The sequence below is a fragment of the Sus scrofa genome, chromosome 1, assembly GCF_054392235.1.
Source record: "Sus scrofa isolate SSC_HxYL_T2T_F1_AM1 chromosome 1, Sscrofa_HxYL_maternal_Yorkshire_Landrace_v2.0, whole genome shotgun sequence".
NCBI classification, from domain to species: domain Eukaryota; kingdom Metazoa; phylum Chordata; class Mammalia; order Artiodactyla; family Suidae; genus Sus; species Sus scrofa.
In genome coordinates this window covers 267,901,034-267,924,132 of record NC_139383.1, presented here as the reverse complement: position 1 = coordinate 267,924,132, position 23,099 = coordinate 267,901,034, and the positions used below count along the sequence as shown (strand labels likewise).

Sequence of the window (23,099 nt, the reverse complement as noted above, 5' to 3'; positions counted from 1 at the left end):
GTGGTCTCCAGGAATGGTCCTCAGCCAGTGGCCTCTCTGAACCTCAGCTTTACCGTCGGAGAAATGGGCCAAAGAGAGAATCGAGCTTTCACTGTGGGGCAAGCACAGAACCAAACACGCTTAGAAAGGTAGTGCTTCGGGCCCATAGTTTGCCTTGTGACACACCGCAGCCTAGAGTTAAGTTTATATGATGATTGATCTCGTGAAGAATTCTTACACCTACTCAGCTGGAAGGCCCACAGCAGAGGTAGATAGGGGAACACGCTGAGCCCCTGTCCCTGAATTTGAAGCTACCCAAGTCAGGCTTTCGGGGAGCCAGGAAAGGGTAGAATCCTTGCAGGAGAGACAGAGTCTAGCCTATGGGCTGGCGGCGTTTGGAGCCAGCCATACAGTAAAGCTTAGGAGAGTATGGGCTTGGATTTGAAATCCTGGGTACGTAGCCTGACCCTTTCACAATGATAAAACAGCAAACAAAACCCACAGAACCAACATCTTTGAGCACTTAGTGTCTGGCTGAGCTTCACACTTCACAGGCATAGTTCACTTAATCTTCATCAAAACCCTATGAGGTAAGCAGCTGATATCTGGGTAGCTAAATAACAGAGCCACTTGTTCATAAGTATAAAGCCCAGACTGGACTGATTTTGAGAACCCAGCCTCTTAACTGTGTTTACTCTCTCTGCCCATTTCTTTCTTTCTAAGTGGAGATCAGATTTGCTCTAAGGATTAACTGAGATTGTTAATATATAGTGGTTTGCATTTAATTAAGGGTATGCTCACTGCGTTCTCAGCGAGTACCAGGACCTGGGACGTGGTGATTTCTCACAAATCGCATACCAGGTTTGGCTTTTACTTACCCACTTCCCTACGATCCTCTCTAGTGGGCTGTGAACTCCTTGAAGGACAGTGCCTGTTCATTTTCATATCTGTTAGCACTGTGCCCAGCAGAGAAGTTGCTGAGTAAGTGAGTCAGATTCAGAAATTCGACCTTAGGCAAATCACATCCCCTGTCTGACCTAGAGTTATTCCAGCTGCAAAATGATTCAGTGAGGTCAATCAAGTGAATTTGGACCATTTTTTGAACACTGACAATATACCAGGCACTCCTTAGTTATTGCCCTATGTCACAATTAATCTTCTCAACCAGGATTCAAGTAGGCATCAGTAGTTTTATCTTACAAAGGAAGCAGCTGAAGCTCAGCAAGATTAAATGGCTTGCCTAGAGTCACCTTCTGGGAAGTGGCAGGGCTGGGGCACAAACCCAGGCCAGTCAGACCTACCACATGCTCCAAACCACCATCCAAAAACTAGTCATATTATACAACACCAGCTATCTTCCTCTTTGTATTGAGGAAGTTTTGTTTTAAAGCCTCAAAAAAAGAGAGAGGATGTTTAAGAATTCAAGGAAAATGGGGCAAGTCATGCCTGTCATGACCACAGAGCATGATCCTGTTAAGGCGTAGATGCTCAGATGAGTTGTTCTGAGCGGCACTGCCAGCAAAAAGGAGGGATTGTCCTCTGCCTTGGGTTTCTGCTGTGGTGGATACTTAGTGCAACCAGAATGACAAGAAAGTTCTCTGGACGGAAGCCTAGTGTGTTTCTACCAGCCACTGTGTTGCAGCCAGGGAAGATGGGGGAGCCAGTGTCAAACCGTTTCTTCCCAGCCTCAAGGCCTCACTTATACACCTTCCATAGACTAGGTGGGGAGTTATCACCCTGTCTGATGAAAACCAAAACTCCAAGCCCCAAATCTCAATTCAGGACTCATATTTTTGTACTGACCTTTCCCCTGTCATAGACAGGAACTAATAGTACTCCTGACAGCCTGGGGATATAGTCCAATCATGCTTTTAAAAAGCAATAACAGAGAGTTCCCGTCGTGGCTCAGTGGAAAGGAATCTGACTAGCATCCATGAGGACACAGGTTCAATCACTGGCCTCCATCAGTGGGTTAAGGATCTGGCATTGCCCTGAGCTGTAGTGTAGGTCAAAGATGCAGCTTGGATCCTGCATTGCTGTGGCTGTGGTGTAGGCCAGCAGCTACAGCTCCAATTTGACCCCTAGCCTGGGACCTCCATATGCCAAGGGTGTGGGCCTAAAAAGAAAAAAAAACAAAAACAAAACAGGAGTTTCCACTGTGGCATCTCTGCCGTGCCAGAATGCAGGTTCAATCCCAGGCCTGGCACAGTGGGTTAAAGGATCCGGTATTGCTGTGGTGTATGTTGCAGGTGCAGCTTGGATCTGAACCCTGGCCTGGGAGCTCCATAGGCTGTGGGGTGGCCAAAAAAGAAATAGGAAAGCAAACAAAAACAACAAAAACCTTTTCTTTTAAAACCATTTGTTTGCCTTTTTTTAAAATGTCCAGTTACTTACCAGTTAAATTAATTACCATGCTTCCCACAAAATCTCAGGCTAAAATAAACACCCTGAGAAAATGTACTTATTTCAGTCCTGTGGCTTTGCATACCCTGGGCACATTATTTTCCTCATACACAGAGACATTTTTAAAATACTCTTTGTGGAGTACTTTAAATATCCTTCATTCATCAGAACACTGTGAACCAGCTGTAATAGAAAAAATAAAAATCATTATAAAAAAATCCTTCATTCAGCGTTTAACCATAATGGTTTTTTTTTTTTAATACAACTTTTAAACCACCTGTATCAGTATCAATTTTCTTAGGCTGTTGTAAGAAGTGTCACAGACTGGTGGTTTAGCACAGGGGAAATTCATTCCCTCACAGTTTTGGAGGCTAGAAGTCTGAAATTAAGGAGGCAGTGGGGCAAGGCTTTCTTTGAAATTTCTAGGGAGGATCTGTAACCAAGCAGGACCCTATGGGGCCTTCCTGGAACAGGACCCTCCTCACCCCCATGGCCTCCACCTGCCTTTTATCTGTGGAAAAACTTTAGTCAAAGAGTAAATTTAATCAGAGACACGAAAAAGGGCAGAAGGAAAAGTGTCAAGTAAAACAAAGTGATAATAGTTCAGCCCTCAGAGTCAAGGACTTTTGCTTCCTCCTCGGGCTATAGCTAATATTTGAACCATACCTTTTGAGCTGTTTGCCAAATACTGAAACCCCCACCAAATGGAAAGAGTTAACTGTGTGCTGCCCACAAGCACATAGACCCCAGGCCAGTTGGAACCAGGTTGATGATGTTGACTCCTGATTACCTCATCACCAGCCAATCAGAAGAGGGTCCATAAGCTGATCACATACCCCACAACCCTCCTCCCTCACTTTGTCTTCAAAAACCTTTCCCTGGAAGCTTTGGGGAGCGCAGGTCTTTTAAGCACTAGCTGCCCTGGACTCTTTGCTTTGCACCCCGCAGTAAACACGGCACCTTCCTTCATCACAACCTGGTGTCAATAGATTGGCTCTGCTGCTTGTGGGCAAGCTAGACCCAAGGATAGTTTGGTAACAGATACATGCCTCTCTAGCTTCTGGTGGTCCCAAGTGCCACTTGGTTTGGGGTAGCATGACTCCAATTTGTCTATGGCTTCATGTGGTCGTTTTCTCCCTGTGTGTCTCTGTCTTCACATGGCATTATCCTCTGTGCCAGTGTCACCTGAAAAGAAAAAAACGCAATCTAAAAATTGAGACTTGAAAACAATCCAGCGGATAAAACGTGAGGACTTACACCTGGAAGACAGCCTCTCAGAAGGCTTGAGGGATGGCTCCTAATAGGTAAGGTGGGAGCCAGGATATATAGAAGTTTGGGAACCAAAACTAGGTAGTTGGACCGTCAGTCATTGTATTGCATTTATTATTATTATTAAGTCCATCGGTGTGTAGTAGAGGGCTTCAGAATCAGAGAAACCTGGGTTTGGAACCCCAGTTTCATCCATCTGGAAGGTTATTTTGGGGAACATACTAAAAGTTGATTGGAGGTAATGCTTGGTAACTTGTTGCACCTGACAAGCTGTATAACCTTGGACAACTTACTTTACATTAGCCTTTCTGTGTTTCCCTTTCCACCCCTGCAAAATGGGAATAATAATAGTTATCTTCCTCATAGTATGTTGTAAATGTTATGATTTAATAGAGCTAAAGTTTTTAGAGCACTGCCTGAATAAATGCTCTGTGAACATTAGCTATTGTCATTATTATTGTTATTTTGACAAAATGTTCTCTTTTCCTTCCCATATTAGCAGCTGAATTCTGAGGAGAAAGAGAAAGGTCTTGTTTATGGAATATAGGGTAGACAGTGGAAGGAGTTAAAACTCAAATATATCCTAACCAAATTTTTCTGAGTCTGGAGGTTTTTAATTGCTAGAATTTTCATGGAATAATATAAAATGATATATCTCTATATGACTTATCTACCACTGAACAACAATGTACCCGCAAACTTTGTGGTTTAAAAGCACATGTATTTCTTATCTCACAGGTTCTGTGAGTCAGGAACACTGAGTACAGCTTACTTAGAGCCTCTGCTTCGTGGTCTTTCATGAGGCTGCAATCAAGTTATTGGCCAGGGCTGGGGGCTCATCTGAAAGTTGGGGAATGATTGGTTTCCAAGATCACTCAGGTAGATGATGACGGGTTTTGGTTCTTTAAAGGTTGCCAGCTTGAGGGCTTCATTTCCTTGCTGGCTTTGGCTGGAGACTGCCTTCAGCTCCTCGCCACAGCAGTCTCTCCAGGACAGCATATTTCCTCCAAACCAGCAAGAGAAAGGTCACAGTCTTCTGTAAGCTAGTCACAGATGTGACATCCCTCAATGTGGCTGTATTGTGTTGATTAAAAACAAGTTACTGAAGTGGACAAGATAGCAGGCAGTGTAGACTCTCTGGAGGTAAGATCATCATGGGCCATTTTAGAGGCCCATCCTTTTCACTCACCGCCCTGCTCTCCTTCTCCCCCCTTCCTCCCTCCTTTCTTTTCTCCCTCCCACAGTCTTTTATTCTACTTACATATGTCTGTTTGTCTGTCATTAGTTGACTTTCCGCTGAAACTCTGACTCTGATCTCTCTATGCCATACTCAGTCCCTGTGTTTCTCAGTCTAGCCTACACACATGGCACCTAGTAAGTATTTGAATCTGATTTAAATGTACAGCATAAAAGAGCATTTTAAAAGAACCAATTTTGGGAGTTCCTGTCGTGGCTCAGTGGTTAACAAATCCAACTAGGAACCACGAGGTTGTGGGTTCGATCCCTGGCCTTGCTCAGTGGATTAAGAATCCAACTGTGGGTTAAGAATCTCATCGTTGCCATGAGCTGTGGTATAGGTCGCAGATGCAGCTCAGATCCAGAGTTGCTGTGGCTGTGGCATAGGCTGGCGGCTACAGCTCCGATTGGACCCCTAGCCTGGGAACTTCCATTTGCTGTAAGAGCGACCATAGAAAAGGCAAAAAGACAAAAAATAAAAGAACCAATTTTGAAGTTCCCATAGTGGCTCACTGATAACAAACCTGACTGGTATCCATGAGGATGTGGGTTTGATCCCTGGTCTCTCTCATTGGGTTAAGGATCTAGCATTGCCGTGAGCTGTGGCATAGGTCACAGATACGTCTTGGATCCCATGTGGCTATGGCTGTGGCTTAGACTGGCAGCTACAACGTATTCATCCGCTAGCCTGGGAACTTCCATAAGTATGCCGTGGGTTCGGCCCTAAAAAGACCAAAAAAAAAAATCAGTTTTATCCAACATCTTAATATAACCTTTATATCGGTTATATTTATGTAAATATAAATATTTACCAAGTTCTCTTTTAATCTAATTGTACATACATATGAACATGCTGGGTCTCCAACAAGTGTGTTTTTTGTTTGTTGTTTGTTTTTTCCTAATATGTTTTTATCTTAATATGGAAATATGTTTGAAATCTTTTTTTTTTTTTTTTGGCCCTTATCGTTGTCAAACTGGCTACATAAGAATTTGTCATGCTTATCTTTGAACAGTTAACCATCTTGAATAAGACTGCAGAAATGGTCTTATACAAGGGGGGTTTGTGCTTTCTTTAGATGTATTTCCTTGAGCTGATGGAAACATCTGGTTTAGGATTTTGAGTCTTGCTTTTAATATCCTACACATTTCTGTGCATTGGCCAGACTCACTTGATAATGGTTGGAACTGGTATGGATAGTCAAAGTGTGATGGAGTTAAGTTTGGGTAAGTTTGGGTCCGCTTGCCCACAGGCAGGGCAGTAAAGCCAATCTGCTGACGCTGGGTTGTGGTGAAAGAAAGAGCAGTGTAGTGAAGGGAAGTTTGTGGCAGGGCTCTAAGTGAGGACTCCAGGTAGTTCGTGCTCTAAAGACCTGAACTCCCCAGTGACTTTCAGTAAAAGGTTTCTTAAAGACAGGGTGAGGGAGGGGGTTTGTGGGGTGCATGATCAGCTCACGGACCTTCTAACTGGTTGGTGGTGAGATAATTAGAAGTCAACATCATCAGTTTGGTTCTGACTGGTCTGGGTTTATGTCCTTGTGGGCAGCATACAGTTAGCTTCTTCCACCTGGTAGGGGCTTCCATATCTGCCAAACAGCTCAAAGGGTGTGGCTCAGAATATTAGCTCTAGCCCTTGAGGAACTAAAGGTCCTTGACTTTGCTTAAAGGCTAAACTGTTATTATTTTGCCTGGCTTGACTCTTTTCTTTCTGCATTTTCTCACTTCTCTGATTAAATCTTCACTTTGGAACTTGGGGAAGGCCTAGGAGTCTACAGTTTTTCTACCTACCGACAGGAGACCATGGTGGGAGGGTCTGTTCTGGAAAGGTCTCATAGGGTCCTGCTAGGGTTGCAAAAGATCATCACTAATCAAACACTGACTGAGTAGGTACTCGATAAAAGTTGGTAGCATTGAAGGCTTGCTCAGAGGACATTCCCTGTGCCGTGTCCTCAACCTCAACCTGGCTCACTGCTAAGTGAGGGCTACTGGAAGCTTCCCCATGGGCCTTATTTCTACTCAGCCCCACGTGTCAAGCCCAGTTCAGATCACCTGGCCAGCTTTCAGATATCAGCCAGCTTTCTCTTTATGATGGCTACCATTACCCTGTCCATCCATTGGTGTCTTTTAAGACTGGGTGGCAGAAGGCTAAGAGACAATCTCCTTTCCCCATCAACCCCACCCCTCCACGCACATATTTTCATGTCACTGCTAAGCATTGTTCTAATTTATTCTAAAAGTAGAAAAACTGGATTGCATTTGTATTTTTTTATACATAATACACGTGAAAATACGTTTAGAAGCAAACATCAGAACAATTCATAATGTAGATGTGAAAAAAATCACTCCTCATTCTGTTCCCCAGCAGTAATTGCCTTTACTGATTTTGTGTAATCTTTTCGGCATCCCACTTTTTTCAGTGTTTTATTGAGAAAAGTACACATACGAGGAGAAAAAATGGCTTAACGAATCCCTTTGGGCCCATCACCCTGCAAACACATTGTCAATACTATGTTGGCAATTTTGCTTCAGCTATCCTTCACCCTCAATTTGCTTTTTTTGTTGCTGGAGTCTTTTAAAGCAAACCCCAGATAGCCCATTATTCCTCTTGTAAATACCACAGTATGTGTCCCTAACAGATAATTATTTTTTTAACATAATTTCAACACCATTATCACATCTAGCAGTTCATATTCAAATTTCCTTAATTGCTTCAAAATATATCCTTATAATAGGTATGTTTAAATAAGGATCAGAATGTCGACGTTATACAAGGTCCCCTTTAATCTGAAGTAGTTACACCTATAATCTTGCCCATGCCATTATTTCTTGAAAACATTGACTTTTTTTTTTTTTTTTTTTTTTTTTTTTTTTTTACCCCCCATGGACTCTTGTAGCATGATGAAGACTGTACTCCTCCTTCTCAGGATGTTTTACATGTGTATGCACAGGGACCGGAATTCTATCAAGATAGAATGACCAATGTGTAAAAGAACCACATTTGTAATGTAGCAGTGTATGTTCTCCTTTATTAATGACGAGATCTAGTAAAGAGCCTAATAACTATCATGCTTTTTAAGTAGTGTTGAATGTAAATGTTTAGAACTATTTGTAATGAGATAAATATATGTGTATTCAATTGTATCAGAGACCTAGGAAGTGCTCTGTTACTGTAGTTTGTTGCCTGCATTCATAATTTAAAGTGCTAAATTGCATTTAAAGTATACTGAAAACAAAGACGTGTTTTGTTTTTCTATAAAAAGTTATAGACCATTGAATTCTATCTGTAGGTCTAAGAAGCACCAGCTGTAGTATACAGGCTGTGCCATATACTTTCTATGGCATCATATCAAAGGCACTTAATGTTTGGTTTTCTGCTTTTAGGGATGTTAGGTTTGATTAGCAGGTTCAGGTGGTACAAGTGCAAACTATTCATTAGACTATTTCCCATCAGCCTTTGTCCTGACGATTTTGGGATCCATTGATAATAGCTGTCAAGAGCTTTTTTTTTTTTTTTTTTTTTTAATTTTTTTAATGGCTGCACCTGCAGCATATGGAAGTTCCTGGGCCAGAGGTTGAATCTGAGCCACAGCTGTAGCAATGGATTCTTTAACCGACTGTACCAGGCTGGGGATTGAACCCATGCCTCTGCAGCAACCTGAGCCATAGCAGTCGGATTCTTAACCCATTGCAACACAATGGGAACTCCTAGAACTATTATTTTATTAGAGATTGCAAAATGGTAATTTTCTGTCATTCCTCCTGCCTGTATTAACTACAAGAGTTCCATAAAGGAAATGGTGGTTACCCTGAAATCTGGTTCATATAATAACATCTTTGATTCCTATAAAATTTTCAGAATGAGCTGGTCTCTTAGCCATTCCTGGTGGTGAGCAATTAGGTTTTGTGCATTTTTTTTTTTTTTTCGTTTTTGTTTTGTTTTGTCTTTTTGCCTTTTCTTGGGCCGCTTCCTGCGGCATGTGGATGTTCCCAGGCTAGGGGCCTAATCGGAGCTGTAGCCGCTGGCCTGCACCACAGCCACAGCAACACTGGATCCGAGCCACGTCTGCGACCTACATCACAGCTCACAGCAACACCAGATCCTTAACCCAGTGAGCAAGGCCAGGGATCAAACCCGAAACCTCATGGTTCCTAGTCAGATTCATTAACCACTGCACCACGACGGGAACTCCTGTTCATTTCTTTTTTGATTTGGGTTTTGGCCTTGGTTTTGATTTGGTTTTGACTTGAGGGACAACATGAGTTACAGGAAATTTATTTAAATGATCTGTTTTCACACATTGTAATCATTGTCCACTTTGTCCAGTTTGTTTAATGTTAGGCCAGTGTGAGCTCCTCTAAATTGGCTTCTCTGTCCTTTTGAAATGACCACATTGGTCTTTGGCAGCTCTCTTGGTTTTTGGCACAGTAAGCTATCCCAGGTTCAGCTTGTACCAGACCTATCCCAGACTTGGGAATAAGGAGTTTTTCCAAGAATGTTTTGTTCCTTTTAATGGGAAATGGTATTTAAAAATGAGAGTCTGGGCATTAAGGGTATTTATTGCCATTGGGTTATCATTCTTTCCAGACCTTTTCTGTAGACAGAGCTCTGCAATGTTTATTTTTTAAATGAGAAAAAGGAATCATAAGCATATATGATTTCCAATAGAAATTTTAGGGTGCAGAAGTCTTCTCAACTTCTTTTGAGTTTATACCTGAATTGTCTGTTTCTTATATTGAGAATCTTCGTTCCTAATGATAGTAATATAGTGGCTTGTTTGCTATAGCCCTCAATATACCCATCACAGTTTCCAAGTAGCAATACCAATATTACAGCTAGCAGTACATCCATTAAATCTACTTTAAAATCTATTTGCAGAACATTTCCTCTTTGGACTACTTCTCACTAAGCATGTAAAAGCAAAATACGTCATTTTAAAGCCTCTCAGAATAATTCTCTCTGTGTAGTTATACCAACACTTTGATATGGCTGATGTATATTTTTAAAATTTGCATATGACTTGTAGAGATGGTGTTTGTCTGTCTTCTTTGATTAAAAAAAATGTTTAGAAATTTATTGTGGTTCCAAAGCTAAAACTTACAAAGCAAGATTCACTAAAACCTTTGACCCTATTTCCTTGATTCCCCCAGTAGGTAACCATTTTTATTAGTTTTGGTTAATTGTTTCAGTGTTTCTTAGTGAAAAGAAAACTCTAATATAGATATAATATGTATAATATATGTTATATCAATCTATTGATATAGACATAATATAAATACAATGTGATTTTATCTATCAATCTATATGTGTATATCTTTATAGTTGCCTTTCTTTCTGACACAAAAGAAAGCACTAAAAATATTGTCAAGTACTTTGTCTTTTCCAGTTAATAAAACCTATTGTGATTACTTCATATCACATATAAAGATTGTCCCAATTCAGAGTTCCTGCTGTGGTGCAGTGGGTTAAAGGATCCAGCACTGCTGCAGCTATGGCTCAGATTTAATCCCAGGTCTGGGAACTTCCACATGCTGTGGGTGTGGCCATTAAAAAAAAAATTGTCCTAATTCCTTTTGGAGAACATAGACCCCACTATGTGGATGCACATAGGTTTTTAGCCAACTCCCTATTCGTTGTCTATTATTTAATGGTCATATTGCTTATCACTATGATATAATGGGCAGAAGTAACAGAAATTGCATATTTGAGGTCCCGAGTCGGTAACCAGAATCTCCAGCAGTAGAGGAGAGTGCAGGCAGCTTAAGACACTGGGGAAGTGGTTAGAAGTAAGACAAGTCCAACTGGAAATCTAGGTCTCCCTGATCTCGCCTCTGTGAGCTTCCATTTCCTCAGCTTTAAAAAGCGATAGTGAAGCCAATTATGGTTTATACAGAACAAATGAGGTGATATACACAAGGGGAATAGCACCTCTGGCCTGTAAGATCATAGCTATTATGAATTTTTCTAATTTCCTCAGCAATAAGAAAGAGAATCCTGATGGGTCTCAGCCCTTTATCTTTATTTAATTTTATTTTTTGATGGGTAGGCTTATTAGTCCTTTTTCCTGTCCCTAGCAGCACAGCTCTAGGGAAGAAGAAAGCTAATGAGAGAAATAACTTGCCTTGAGCAATGTTCTCCGAAAACATTGCCTATCAGCCTTTTTGTAATTAAAAAAAAAATCATACAAGTTTTGGAGTTCCCTCGTGGCCTATCAGGTTAAGGATCCGGTGTTATACTGCTGTGTCTTGGGTCGCTGCTGTGGCATGGGTTTGATCCCTGGCCCAAGAACTTTTGCATGCTGTAGGCACAGCCAAAAAAAAAAATTATAAAATTTTTAAAGGTCACTTTCCATTTACAGTTATTACTAAATACTGGCCCTATTCCTTGGCTTGTGCAATACATCCTTGATCCTATTTTATGCCCAGCAGTTTGAATTACCCACTCCCCACTTATATTGCCCCCCCAACTGGTAACCACAAGTTTGTTCTCTACATCTATTGTGGGTCTTTTTTTGTTACATTCACTAGTTTGTTGTATTTCTTAGGTTCTACATCTAAGTGACAATTATGCAGTATTTGTCTTTCTCTTTTGGACTTACTTCGCTTAGCATAATGCCCTCCAAATTCACCCATGTTACTGCAAATGGCAACACTTCTTTCTTTTTTATGGTTGAATAGTATTCCAGTGTGTGTGTATGTGTGTGTGTATACACACACACATATATATCATCTTTATCTCTTCATCTGTTGATGGACAGTTAGGTTGTTTCCATGTCTTGGCAGTTTTAATTAATGCTGCTACGAACATTGAGGTGCATGTATCTTTTCCAGTTAGTTTTTTTTTTTTTTTTTTTTTAATATATACCCAGAAATGGAATTGTTGGGTCCATCAACATGTTTAAAGGTGATCTTGTAATCTGAATGTTGCTAGGATTTCAGTAAACTTGAAGACTTGGAAGTGTGACCACAAGATTGAAGCCCCCCAGGAAAGTGGCCAGAGGGTGGCAGTTTGTCTTCTGATGACTCTTCACAGCAAAGCTCCTAACCCTCCCTGATGTTTGAACCTGGCAGCCTCCCACTGCCCCAGGGTAGCCTAGTGTGTCTTGTTCGCCTGCTTTGCTGCCTTAAGGCCATGTCCTAGCAAGATGAACTGGGAGTCTTCATCTAAAGCAGGCCATTAGCGACTCAGAGGCCTCCTGTTCCTTAAATCCTGTCCAGGAATGATTCTTTCTGGGCATTTCCTCCTGGATCCCTAGCCTAAAAAGCTACTGGAAGGAGGAGGAAGGCATTGAGGAGGAACTAATTTTGGAATCCTTCCCCAAGTGGATAAATTTTGAGCAGAGTTTTTTAAGAAAGAGCAGGAATAGGACCCCAGGGAGGAGAAGGCAGGCTTCCTATTAAAGATGCTTCTATGCTACTTCAGACAGAAAAAAGGCTTTAAAGTCAGAGCCTGAGTGCCTAATGGCCTTTGGCTGCAGTCTGTCACCTCTCAGAACCTCGTTCCCTCAACTGTAAAATATGGTTGTGAAAATTGTAATCTCTCTAGTCCAAAGCACTATTGTGAAGCTTCAGTGAGATTTACAGTGTCTTGTGTTTGGCAAAGAATAGAAGTTCAGGAAATGTGAATTTCATCTCTACCCTCTCCCTTTTCCAAGCACTTATCCCACCACATCTTAAAAATAAAAGCAGGTTGTTATAGTAAAACTAGTAATAATAAGAACTGAAATCTCTTGAGAGGCACGGGCACACATTTTTAAATGAATTTTATTACATTTATAGTTGTGCAATGATCATCACAACCCAATTTTATAGCATTTCCATCCCAAACCCCCAGCCCATCCCCCTACCCCGCAACCTGTCTCCTTTGGAAACCATAAGTTTTTCAAAGTCTGTGAGTCAGTATCTGTTCTGCAAAGAAGTTCATTGTGTCCTTTTTTAGATTCCACATGTAAGTGATAGCATATGATGCTGGTGTCTCCCTGTCTGACTGACTTCACTTAGCATGATAATTTCTAGGTCCATCCATGTTGCTACAAATGCCATTATTTCTTTCCTTTTAATGACTGAGTAATATTCCATTGTGTATATGTGCCACATCTTCTTTATCCATTCCTCTGTCGATGGACATTTAGGTTGTTTTCATGTCTTGGCTACTGCATAGAGCTTCGCAATGAACATAGGAGTGCATGTGTCTTTTTGAGTCAGGGTTTTCTCTGGATAGATGCCCAGGAGTGGGATTGCTCAATCAAATGGTAATTCTATTTCAGTTTCCCGAGGGACCTCCATACTGTTTTCCACAGTGGTTGCACCCATTTACATTCCCACCAACAGTCTAATAGGGTTCCCTTTTCTCCACACCCTCTCCAGCATTTATTGTTTGTAGACTTTTTGATGATGGCCATTCTGGCTGGTGTAAGGTGGTACCTCATAGAGGTTTTTGATTTGCATTTCTCTACTAATGAGTGATGTTGAACATCTTTTCATGTGTTTTTGGCCATCTGTATGTCTTCTTTGGAGAACTGTCTGTTTAGGTCTTCTACCCATTTTTTGATAGGGTTGTTCATTTTTTTGGTATTGAGCTGCAGGAGGTGTTTATAAATTTGGGTGATTAATCCCTTGTCAGTCAATTTATTTGCAAATATTTTCTCCCATTCTGTTGGTTATCTTTTTGTTTTGTTTGGATTTCCTTTACTGTGCAGAAACTTTTAAGTTTAATTAAGTCCCATTTGTTTATTTTTGTTTTTATTGTCATTACTCTAGAAGGTGGGTCTGAGAAGATACTGCTATGGTTTATGTCAGAGAGTGTTTGGCCTATGTTTTCCTCTAAGAGTTTTATAGTATCTGGTCTTATATTTATGTCTTTAATCCATTTTTAGTTTTTTTTTTTTTGTATGGTGGTAGGAAGCATTCTAATTTCATTCTTTACCTGTGGCTGTCCCAGTTTTCCCAGCAACACTTATTTAAAGGGCTGTCTTTTCTCTATTACATATTGTTGCCTCCTTTGTCATAGATTAGTTGGCTGTAGGTGCGTGGATTTAATTCTGGGCTTTCTATCCTGGAGGCACAGGCATACATGAGCTTAAACTCTTGCAATAAATTTTATTGTGGGTAACATTAGCTTTATTGTATGCATAAAGAAGCAGAGGCCCCGAGAGAAGAAATAGCTTGTCCATGGTCATGTCCAGGGCTTTAGCTACCCTGTAAGTCCCCTTTGGCATGAGTTAGGAAAATGTTCTCTGCTCGGATTCAGTCCCGGGGCACAAGCATGGTGAGCAGAGTTGAGGCAGGATTCAGTCCCCACTCATCCCCGTGCCTTGTTGCTGCTGTGCCATACACAACTTGTATGGCTGTCCACAGAAGCCCTGGTTGAATGCATAGTTTTAAGATGAAATTCACACCCACATCTGACTAATGCTTCAGACCACATCCTTTCCAGTGCTACCTGGGAGATGTCTCTTCTTAAAAGATCCTGCCTCATCTGATATCTCTTCCCTCTGCCTTATCTCCAATCTCTCCCCTTTCCTTATAGTTCTTCCTTCCTAGATGACACACTCTACCAAATCTCTACACCTGAGTACCGCTAGCATTGAAACAAGTCGTTATTCATAATTTCACACCACCAATGCCTTGCTCCAAACTGGCACTGATACGCCTTCTAAGTAAATGCTTGTTCAGAATCCTTGTGGTCATTACATTAGGCTTCCCTCTGCCAGAGCTAAGCCTTTACCATCCTCCCTGCTGCCCTCAGCACTGAGCAAGTTGCTTTGCCCACAGCGATAGCTCTTCAGCCTGAAAGCAGGGCAGATTTCCGCCCCCCCATAGCAATAATACTAAATTGGCACTAGAGGGCAGCAGAGGATAACACATGGCCTTTTGTTCAGTTTCCCCTAACTGGCCACAACCCACCTGTCTCAGGAGGCAGGTGTAAATGATAGGCTTCAGTGCTGGCTGCTTCAAGAACAGCAAAAGAGAGACAAGTCAGGGGATGGTGGGGGCTGAGCATGCCTCAGTCTGCAGGAAGACCCACTTCAGGGCCACTGAGCTGCACTGGGATTCTGCACTCTGCCCTTTACTTAACTTCAGGGCAAATAATATAGCAGAACCGCATGGGTATTTTTGTACTTAAAAAATATGTATCAAAATAATTCTAATTCGGGAAAAAAAAAGACTCAGCTACCACTGGGCAATTGGGTGTTATTCAGGGGTCCCTCTCCCCTTCCCCCAGAAAATATGACCTTCCTTGGATAGTTACTTGCTTTCTCTTCAAACAAGTACCTCTTGTGGGTTATACTCTGTCGCTCTGAGCCTCAGTTCCCTCATCTGTAAAAGAGGGCAACAGTTTCTATTTTGCAGTTGATAGCAAGGACTATATGCAATTGTAGGCACTGCATCTCTCATTTGATGCTCTGAGCAATTCTTAGTTTCCTCAAATTAGTTTACAGATGAGGAAACTAATGTTGGAGACATGAGGTGACTTGCCCAGAGTTTAGAATCAGGCAGTCTGACTTAATGGCTTTGCACTTAAGCTTCCAATTCTACCTTTGTCTACTGTGTTCCACCAGGTAGGAAGCAGGTCATTTAAGGAGAATCCTGACAGTGTGATTGAGGCACTAGCAGGTTACAAGGGAAACTTTATAGATTCAGACATGCACAAGAATGAATGATGCTGAGTTGAAGGCCAAGCTCTGATGCAAATGACCTCTGATAATGCTCTTGACACCCTGGACTTTGTACCTTCTTAATTGGGTTTTTGTTTCTTATTTGTCTTCCAAATAATCCAAGATTTATAGGTATTAAGATTACTGACATTTTACAGATGAAAACATAGAGCCTTGGGGAGATTAAATGACTTGTCCAAGATCACCCAGCTGGAAATGGAAGAGCGGGAATTTAAGCCCAAGCAAATCTATAGCTGTGTGCTATTGCTGCCCTTCTGTAGTTGGGAGTATTACTTATATAGTTAGGGAAGAAGCTGGAAATTAGGTTAGAACAGGAGATTATTTGTCCTCAGATTTGGCAGTCTCGTTGACCTGTCTTATTTTTGAATCTCCATTGTTTCCCTTCCCATCCCTCAAACATGGTCACAGCACACGCACTCACACTCGCTCATGCAAACAGACGTACTCAGACATATATACCTTAATCCAGAAACCACTCAAGAATACCCTACCGTTCCTGAGGTCAGAGTTCATCTACCTGAACTGCAGTTAGTTGATTAATTTTAGCATGACCACCAAGTAGGAGGCAGGCTTGATACTGCAGAAAGGGTATCCAAAAAGCATGAAGTAGATTGCTCTGGTCTGGGTCTTATGCTTAGGATGAGAATTGCAGTTTTTAGATGGGAAGTGGGTCTAGGTTCAACAGAGCTGTCCCATAATGGAACTGGAAGCCTAAAAAGGTAGTGAGTTCCGCGTTAGTAGAAGTATCTAAAAGGCAGTTGGAGGGTCTTTTGGTGGTGAGTGAAACATTAGATGGAATTTCTGACCAGTTGATGTTAAAAATGCCTTTTACCCCATGATATCCCTTAGCCCATTGAAAGGGGTGGGGAAGCCAAGGGTTATTGTCTGGAGGTGACAGAAACGATGGTTTGCAGCAGGAATGTCTTGAGCAGAGTGAGAACTACTGTTGAAACATTTTCGGGGAGAAATACAGACAACCAAAAGAGCAGTGGAGCCAGGTACAAAAAGCTATACTAGTTATTAGCTGTGTGGTCTTGGGCAAATTCCTTTACCTCTCTGACTTATTATTTGTCCATTAATAAAGTAAGGTTAAGACTATCTGCCTTTGGAGTTCCATTGTGGTTCAGTGGTTACAAACCCAGCTAGCATCCATGAGGACACAGGTTTGATCCCTGGCCCTGCTCAGTGGGTTAAGGATCCGGCATTGCCATGTGCTGTGGTATAGGTCGCAGATGTGGCTTGATCTTGTGTTCCTGTGGCTGTGCTGTAGGCTGACAGCTGCAGCTCCAATTTGACCCTTAGGCTGGGAACAACTTCCATATGTCACAGGTGTGGCCCTAAAAAGTAAAAAACAAAACAAACAAAAAAAACTATCTGCCTTTGGGGCTATGGTGATAAAATTAAGATAGTAGATTTAAAGTCTCATAAGTGTTAAAGGAATAGAAGGGATTAAAGGGGAAAAGGGTCAGATTACACATTCAGATATTTACCTGTGGACTGTCTCTACTACGTCAGACATTAAACTCTGTGCTGGGGATGCAAATAGTCATGAAAACCGGCCATCGTCTTTACTCTTATGAAGCCCACCGTTTAGCTGGGGAGACAGATATTAATTTAACTAAAATTTAAAATGGGATAAGCACCATAATGATGATGATGTAAATGGCTCAGTTGATAGTGTAAACTGAGAATGATCAAAATACAGTTTATGAATATAAACTATACGTTTAAAGTGTAATGTGGCTCCCATGTTCCTTTTAACATATGCACTGGGACAATCTTCCTAGATTTGCTCCTAGATGCAAATCTTAGCAAGCCAGATCTAATCTAATATCACTTTTATGGACCAGACAGTGTTGGAGACATTTTAAGTTGATAGCACAGTTTCATATCAGGAATTAGGATGTCTAGTCCAAGATTTTAATCAAATCTCTAAACTGGACAAGTCCGATCTTCTTGCCCTCCCCAATGGAGGCGTTAGGAGGTGCGGGCAAGATTGGCCTGTGTTCTATTTCTCTACCTGGCTTTTCATTTTCTCCCTCCACTGTCACAGCAGAGGGAGGAGTGGTAAGGATTAAGAAGGGCATCCTTACCTGGCACCCTTGCATCTGCCCTGTGTGGTCTCTTGGGGGCTTTTTCAGGGGTGCTTCATCACCCCCATGGCTAGGGGCCTCTCCCAAGACCCAGCACGATGCAGTGTCTCTTTGGCTGTCTGTTTCTGATCCCCTTAACCTTCTGTTTTTCTGGCTGCCCATAGACAGCCCCTCACTGTAGAAACCCCTCTACCTCTGTTATAGTTCCTTCTGGGAAGGACTCAAAACAGATCCCAGCCAGCTCTTTCTCTTAAGTGACCTTCATCTGGTCCAGGGGAAGTGCTCAAGCATTGTTCACACTGGCAACCTCTGGGATTTGGGGCTAATCCCTACGCAGCCCCTTCTGTTCTGCTGCCACGGGCCACTAAATCTTTTGCAGGTGGAGTAAGACCCTAACCCGCTATCTCCCCTGTTGCCGAGAACCCGTAGCAATTTCTCCAAGAGGTTCTCTTGAGGCCTTTTTTCACAAAACTTGGGATGAGAAGGAAGTGTTCTATGCATGTCTTACCTGGGGTGTTGGGGACTCTAACCCATTAGGTAATTGCTGTCTCCAAAGCAAATCCCCCCTAAATCCTTCCTGTCTGCTCTCTGACCTCATTTTACTTCCTTGTACTGGCTGAGGTTTCTAGAGTTAGGAAACTAGTTGGGAGTCATCTCCTTTGTAAATTCTACAGAGAGGGGCCTGGCTTTGGAATGTCACTGGTAGTCTGTAATGGTGTCTTGATAGAAATTTCAGGTGTTTGGGGGGCTTTTTTGTCTTTATTATTATTATTATTATTTTAGGGCTGCACCTGTGGCATATGGAAGTTTCCAGGTTAAGGGGCGAATCAGAGCTGTAGCTGCTGGCCTATACCATGGCCACAGCAATGCAGGATCTGAGGGGCTGGGTCTGCAACCTACACCACAGCTCATGGCAAAGCTGGATCCTTAACCCACTAAGTGATGCCAGGGATGGAACCCTCATGCTCATGGATACTAGTCAGGTTCGTTACGACAGGAACTCCTAATATCTTGTTACAGCAATAGCACAGCGATAATTAAAACCACCACAGCAATCACAACAATAACAACTATTATCAATTGAGTGCTTCCCTTTTGCCAGGCACTTATTTAATGCCCACAAGGACCCTTTCTGGTTGGTACTCTTATTTATAAAGGGCACACTGAGCAAGCTGGGTTTTGACTGTTAGGCTGAGAAGTTCAGATTGCACAGCACAGGAGCACAGTCCTTGCCTATGGCATTTCAGCTTTCCCTTTGTTAAGGATATTTGTGTGGGTCCTTGAGTCAGGCTTCAGAGCAATTGCTTTCCTCCAACAGGAGACAGTAACTCCGCCTAAGAAATGATCCCATTTCAGCAATTCCTGGGAGGCCATTGCTGTAATAAAGGCCATTCTTTATGATATAAAAGTCTCACCCTCTTTCCCCCACCCTTAACGTTTCTAATTTGAGCCCCTCTGGTCCCTGTGGAGCTTTTAAATGCTTCAAGTGCAAACCTATTGCCAAAGCAAGCCTGTCTGACTCCGGAGGCAGCGCCCTGTGCTGTTGCCGAATATTGAACAAACATTCATGCAGCTTTGGCTCTCCCAGAAGCCCTTAGTCTGATGCCTTTGTTTTGTTTTCTGGATGAGGGCAAGCGGTGCCATCACCTCCTGCCGAAAAGCCCTGGCTGCCCTCCCAACAAGGAGTTGTCACTTCAACTGAGGCTTTTTTTTTTTTTTTTTTTTCTTCTGGTGGCAACAAAATAATACCCAGCAGGAATTTGGGAGGAGAAAAAAGAGAGTTCAGTTGGCAGGTTCTCAAATGAATGGGTTGTAGTGTCATTGGAACTGAATTGGGCTTGAAACCAGACATGATCCTATTTTGGAAGCATTGTTCAGAGGGATGGGAAATGTGAACAGAGGATAAGTCTCTTCAAAAATGCTCTTTATCCTTGGCCTGTTAAAGACAGCCTGTTTTAACTGAACTCTCCCATCCTCTCAATGGCAAGGGCCTGTGTGAAAACCTAGAGGAGGTCAGAACAACTGGCAAATTGATCAGCTATTCATCTGGTCACCTTTCAATCGAGACGGCTAATTCCACTTTGGGAAGAGCTTGCCACTTGATTGCAAGCCATCACCTAATTGTCAGTCCTGAAATTCACACATCTTGGCCCTTAGACCCATCAGTGCTTTGATAAGATAGCACAGTGACCAGGGTATATAAATATATGTGCACATAGATTATTAAAGTATCACTGGAAGCCTGCTGTGCTCCAGGTCACATGGAAAGTGAATGTGGGAATCAGCAAAGTGAACAACTGTCTTTGCCCTCCTGGATCTCATAGTCTGGAGACATTGGCAGGTGTTAGATAGAACAGGATGCTGTGAGGATCTTGAGTATGAACCCCTATGAGAGGTTGGTGGCAGAGGAGTGCAGGGAAGGCCTTTCCGAGGAACTGGCTGTTGAACTAAGTTCAGAAGGCTGAGTGGGAGTTAGAGCCAGGAGAAGGCGGGGGCAGAGGGTGGGATAGGGAAAGCATTCTGTGCAGAGAGAAGCATGTGCACCAAGACAGGGAGAGAAAGGCACAGGGTGTATGCAAGACGCCGAAAGGCCAGCACAGCTAGAACAGAGAGATAAGGAGGAACAGGATGGGAGATCGGACTGGAGAGGCAGGCAGGTTGTCTGGATCCCATATTCCCTGTGTGCCATGTTAAGGATTTTGGTCTTCACCCTAAGAACAGTGAAATGCCATGGAAGTGTCTTAAGCAGGAGAATACAGAGTTTGGCTTTTGAAAAGATGACTTGAGCCACAAAGTGAGGTTGGATCAGAAGCAATTAGCTTTCGTAATTGTAATGTCTACAAAGGCGTAATTAATGGAATGGCTAATGGTCTTCTCTGTTGTAACTCTCATCCAGATCATAACTTAGGCACGACAGAATCCTTACAAAAAGGATCGTTGTTAATAAATGCGCATGGGATTTTAGAGGTAAATCCCTTTTTCCACTTAGGTCTCAGGTTCCTGACTTAATGAGCGGTGGGGTTGGACTCAAGTGCCCTCCTTTTGCAAAATGAGCCTTTAAATCCAGCTTGAAATCTGTCGTGCTCCTGGAATGAAGTTTCAGCCTGGACTGTGGGCTTTTAACCCCACTTGTTGAACTGATAGATTGAAAAAAAAAAAAAAAAGAGAGATTTATTGGACAAAAGCAAATGAGCAAAGATCAATAGTTTACGTTGTTGTTAAATAGATCCTTAACCCAATGGCTATGAATGTATGTTTGTTTGATCGAGGAAATTCTTCCTCCCAGCACTATGCTGTATCTTTTTCCCAATTAAATTTGGACAAGGTGCTAAGAGGGGCAGGGCATCTATGTTCTAAAACATGAGATAACAGTAGTTTAAGTGATGAATTGGTTAACAGAAGGCTGGAGTCATGTGCTGAAAGGATCGCTAATTCATCATGTGACCTTGGAAAGTCATTTTCCTTCTGTGGGATGCAATTTCCTCTCGTTTAAAATGAGAAGATTATACCAGATAGCTTTTTGAAAGGTATGCTTTTTCAGTAGTTTTCAAAGGCTATTTTATGGAGAAAAGATGCTTCACTATTTTTTTCTCCCTGGAGGTTCATAATCCACGTGCGTTGATGATCTGTTGATTGTAAGGTTTTAACTTTTACTAACCCATCATACTGCCACGTTCCTGTGTAACCTGTCTCTTGAGACTCAGTTTCCCCATCTATAACTTAGGGCAAGAGCAGCAGTTTCAAAACATTTCCTGCAAAGGGTCAGATATGAATACTTCAGGCTTTGTGGGCCGTAGCGTCTTTGTGCAACTACCCAGTTCTGCCATTGTAGCCATATACAGTGTATAAATAAATGAGGGTGGCTGCGTTCCAATAAAACTTTATTTATAAAAACAGGCAGAGGGCTGGATTTAACCTATGGACCATAGATTACTGAATGCTGGGTCAGAGCATGGGCTGACTGCTCCTTAATGTCCCCGTGGCTCTGACTCCCCTGCTCTTCTCTCCTGAAGAGTTATTCTCTTCCAAATTGGCAGTCACTCTTCTCTAAAATGATCCCTCTGGCCTGCACTTGTAAAGGTCATGGTCGTCGTCTTCTGACATGTCTGTATATATGACTGTCTCCGTCCCTCCAGCTGCCGAGATGCCTCCTTCCCAGCTTTGTTTTGTTTATCTTAGTAACTACCCTTCTTTAATCCCTCTGAAGGATTGGTTAGCCGGAATTTGCCTGTCTTCTTCCCCCAGAGCCTTTGATCTGATGCTCATAAGCATTTGCTGACAGCCAGACAGAAAAGGTGGAGCCCAGATCCCAAGCCCGAGGGCCCAGAGAGTAATGGATGAAGACTGCATTTATTTGTATTTCTAATTGGCAAACCCATTTCCAGGTCAGCTGCATGTCACTGCAAGCTGAGGGCAAAAGCAGGAGACAACCTTCTTCTTTCTCCCAGGCCTCAATGCCTAGGGCCCCTGTTACCACTGAGGCAAGAGCTTGCCCTGACTTTACCAGACTTGGATGAAGCTGTCATCTGGACTAAGCTTTGTCCCTTGGTACAGGGCTACCTGTCTTATTACCCAGACTGCACATTGCACAACTTCGAGGACACCATTCATATCATCTGTGATGTAAATGGAACCCTCTGAGTTGTACAAATCCCTTTGCTTCTTCAAGCTTTGAGCCCTTTGTTCTTATGAGATCTGATCTGGAAGGCCAGTCTATAAAAGAGATACAAGTGGAACTGCTTTGTTTAAAGCTGAGATGCAAGTTTAGTGTCTTGTTTGCTCAGTTTATCTCTTGCCTTCTTCAACCAGCTGCTGAGATGGCTTTGGGGATCTCTAGAATTACTCAGAAGAACTTTGGGCCCTCTAGACTAGATTGTGAATGGTTCTAACCATTCACAGTTATATAATGTCTCTCTTCGATTAAGTCTCAGGTGTATCCTCAGCACCATGCTAGGCACTGAAGGCTGAGGGACAGGAGTAGGAGACCTGTCCCCTGGTCTCCGTGAGCTGATTATGTGGCTGGAGAGGTCAACAGAAAATGGGATGACAAAAACGAGCATTTCTTATAAGCAAAAATGCTTATCCAGAGAAGAAGGGCTGGGGTAAGGAGGAAGGACTTCCTGAAGAAGGTCACCTTGGATAGGAGCAGTGAATGGGTGGCAAAGATGTGAAGAGGCAGAAGGGGAGAGTAGGGCAGAGTGAGCAAAGGCACAAGGGGTGGGAAACACCAGATGCATGGATGAAAAGGGACAGCCCGGAATGGGGTATGCATCACTCATGTACATGAGGAAAAGACATTTGAATAAGGGACAGATGAGCATGGAAAGAGGGAAACAATGGCTCTTCCAGACAGGCCCATCGCTTTCTGTCTCATTTTCCAGTCATAACAGTTTCAGTTGTTATTAACCCTACATTAGAGAATTTATCTCTATAAACTCTTGGACAT

At 42.4% G+C, this 23,099-nt stretch overlaps 1 protein-coding gene across 9 annotated transcripts in view; it reads left to right on the top strand.

The window, feature by feature from the left end:
• Positions 1 to 23,099, top strand: part of ASTN2 (astrotactin 2) — a 915,666-nt gene that overhangs the window by 686,876 nt on the left and 205,691 nt on the right. The gene's annotated exons all lie outside the window — the stretch shown is intronic.